This window comes from Rhincodon typus, chromosome 5, assembly GCF_021869965.1.
Source record: "Rhincodon typus isolate 14 chromosome 5, sRhiTyp1.1, whole genome shotgun sequence".
Lineage (NCBI taxonomy): Eukaryota > Metazoa > Chordata > Chondrichthyes > Orectolobiformes > Rhincodontidae > Rhincodon > Rhincodon typus.
This window is the reverse complement of record NC_063336.1, coordinates 19860828-19864404: the sequence shown is the minus strand read 5'-3', so window position 1 is coordinate 19864404 and position 3577 is coordinate 19860828. Positions and strand designations below refer to the sequence as shown.

Genomic DNA, 3577 nt, shown 5'->3' with positions numbered 1-3577 from the left:
TCTGTTTCTAATCCTTTCTTTTCTCACCTTCTGTTTCTGCCCGTTTCGTCCCCTTTTTCTCATCCTGCGTTTCTCATCCTCTCTTTGTGCGCCTCTGATTTTGCCTCTGTTTCTGCCCCTCTGATTCTCATACCGTTTCCCGTCCTCAATTTTTGCACCTCTGTATTTTCCCATCTATTTTTCATCCTGTTTTTGCCCCTCTATTTCTCATTGTTTCTCATTCTCTGTTCCTGCCCCTCTGTTTCTCATCCACTGTTTATGCCCGTTTCTCATTCTCTGTATCTCATCCTCTGTTTCTGCCCCTCCATTTCTCCTTCTGTTTCTGCTCATCTGTTTCAGATCCTCTGTGTCTGCCCCCGTGTTTCAGCCCCTGTTTCTGTTCCTCGGTTTCTGATTCCTTGTTTCGCATCCTGTTTGTGCCCCTATGCTTCAGCCCCCATGTTTCTGACCCTCTGTTTGTTAGGCCGAAACGAGGCATATCTGTTTCTCATTCTGTTATTGCCCCTCTGTTTCTCATACTGTTTCTGCCCCTATGTTTATCATCCTATGTTTCGGCCTCTCTGTTTCTCATCCTCTGCTTCTGTCCCTCTGTTTCTCATACACTGTTTTTGCCCCTCTGTTTCACATCCTCTACTTCAGCCCCTCTGTAACTCATCACTTGTTTCTGCCACTCTGTTTCTCATCCTCAGTTTCGCATTCTCTGTTTCAGCACCCCTGTTCAGGCCCTCTGTTTCTGCCCCGGTTTCTCATCCTCCATTTCTACTCCTCTGACTCTCATTCTGTTTATGTCCCTTTTCTCTCATCCTTTGTTTCTTCTTCTCCATTGCTGCCCCTCCGTTTCTCATCCTCTGCTTTTTTATCTCCATTTCTACCCCTCTATTTCTCATTGTCTGTCTATGCCCCTCTGTTTCTCATCTTCTGTTTCTGTCCCTCTGTTCCTCATCGTCTGTTTCAGCCCCCCTGTTTCTCATCCCCTGTTTCTGTTGGTCTGTTTCTCATCCTCTGTTTATGCTCCTCTGTTTCTCATACTGTATTTCTCATCCTGTTTCTCATTCTGTGTTTCTGCACCTGTTTCTTATCTTCTGTTTCTCCTCTTTGTTTTTCATTCTCTGGATGTCATCCTCTCTTTTTGCCCCTCAGATTCTGCCCCTCTGTTTTTCCACCTGTTTCTGCCCCTCTGTTTAGATTAGGTTGGATATCAAATCATATAAATGTAAATAGCGTGTAACGTACATTGGGGCTGATTTGATTTCTTGAGCTCAAGTTGATTGTTTAACTGATTGTCGAGAACAGCCATTTTATGTTTTTTTTATCCAGATGTCATGCAGTGTTTATCTGGCTTTCAATTTTGCTTACATGGCTTAGGAGGAACAGCAAGTTAATTTACTGTTGTGCACAAAGCATTGTAACTGCTTGGAGCAAGCTGTATAAACCAACAGGTCCAGATCTTAGCCTGACAATCATCTTTGTTTGTATATGACGCTATTTCTCAAAGTCAAACATAACATTTCTGAAATTGTTCTGTTGTCCTCATTTACAAAATTAATGTAGCTGAGGTATCCATTTAAGTGTGATGATAATTATAGGAACATCGGAACGGGAATAGACCATTCAGCTTCATTCAATGAGATCATGGCTAATCTGTGGCCTAAGTCCATATACCTGCCTTTGGTGCATTTCTCTTAATGCTTTTGCTCAACAAAACAAAAAATCTACCTCAGATTTAAAATTAACATCAGATCCAGCATCCACTATTGTTTGTGGTAGAGAGTTTCAAAAGTCCACCAACATTTGTGTAAACAAATTGTATGATAACACATTGGAAATGAGAAGTAAAACTGTGATAGTCAACAGTAAGAAATGAAACTGAATACAAAAACAAATAATAATGCCTGCAAATTAATTAAGAAACATTCAAAGTTATATATCATGCATTTATGCCTTCTTTGATAAAGCACATAAATCATAAAGTTGTTGGTGGTGCAAACTTTTCTTCAGAATGAAACTTGTGACAGGTTATACCTTGAATTGATAAACACAGGCCATTGGAGTAGATCCACCTCTTTCTGATGAAATTACAAATTACGACTTTAGAAAGATATTTTCTTCATTAAAACTGCTTCCGTTATTTCAGGCAATTATTGATGGATGGTGTACTAAATTAGACAATAGCAGTTTTAGAAGTTTGTAGATGCTATGTAACTCTGATGGAACATTCCTCTGTTTCTCATTTTCTGTTTCTGCCCTTCAGTTTCCTATCCTCTATTTCTGCACCTCAGCTTCTGCCCCTCTGTTTCTCATCCTGTGTTTCTCACCCTCAGTTTCTGGTCTTCCGTTTCTGCCCCTGTGTTTCTCATCTCAGAAGATAAGCAAACTGGTTCATACTTCTCTGGGAGCCTGCCTGGGAATATCAGGTGCAGTAAGCTTTTTCCACCATCAGTGGTTGCTCATTTCCCCTTTCAGCAGTTGTGTTTTGCCATGCAATCGAGCGGCAGGCTATTTTTGCTGCTGGAGCTGGAGGCACACTCACTGTTCCTGGCATCAGTTTCCTGCTGGCTGGAGATAGAATGGAGAGCAGTGCGCTGGCAAAAGCAACAAGAAAGAAGATAGAAAGGGATTGGGGCTGCTCGCTGTGTGCGGGCAGCAGTGATGAAAAGAGGAATTTTGAAGGAGGAGATAATGCAGGCTGGAGTGTTGTGAAGCACAGTGAGGGCTTGCAATTGGCCTGTGAGGGGATGTAGGAGATTTTCACGGCCTGGTGGGGAAGTGCGGGCTGAAAGCTAACTGGAAGGAGGGAGGGAAGAATACACGAAAAAGAGAGAAAAAATAAACAAAGCAGAAAAAGAGAAAGACCAGCAAAGAAGCTGTATCTGGCCAGCACAGCTTGAAGTTGGGAGAAAAAGCAGGTGCCAGCACCTACGGCCATACTAGTCTGAAAATGCCCAATCTCATTTTCTCTCGCAAGCTGGAGCTTTGTCCAGCATGGTTGGCCTGTGTCTCGTGGTATTTCTTTATAATGCACTGTAGCATTTTCCTCCGTCCTGATGTTACTGTGTATTATATAGTTGTGAGGAAGGGTCACTGGACCCGAAACGTTAACTCTTTTTTTCCTTCACAGATGCTGCCAGACCTGCTGAGCCTTTCCAGCAACTTCTGTTTTCGTTCCCGATTTACAGCATCCGCAGTTCTTTCGGTTTTTACTATGTATAATGTCGCCTTTCCACTCTGCCTCACTGTTTATAGATCTTGGTTACATTAGAATCCATGCAATCGATTGGACGTGTTGCAGAATCTGTTGAACGTCCAAAGGTCACCAGTTCCTTTCCCACTCGTGCACATCAGTAGTTTTGGATGTAGATCATGAAGTTTGCTGTTTGAGTTCATTCCCTTCAACTTCCCCTCAACGCCCATTCCCTCTTCACACTCATCTCCGCCGTTTCCCCAGCTCCTCCTCCTCACTACACCCTGCCTTGCCCAACATTTTAACGCGGGGTGTGGGGGTGGTAGAACTGTTTCCCCCTTTGTAAAGACAGAACCAAAGGGTGTATTCAATGGAGCGTGCCATCCCCGTGCTTAC

General features: G+C 43.1%; 1 long non-coding RNA gene across 1 annotated transcript in view; it reads right to left on the bottom strand.

The window, feature by feature from the left end:
- Positions 1–3577, bottom strand: part of LOC125483119 — a 48612-nt gene that overhangs the window by 44867 nt on the left and 168 nt on the right. The window lies entirely within an intron of this gene.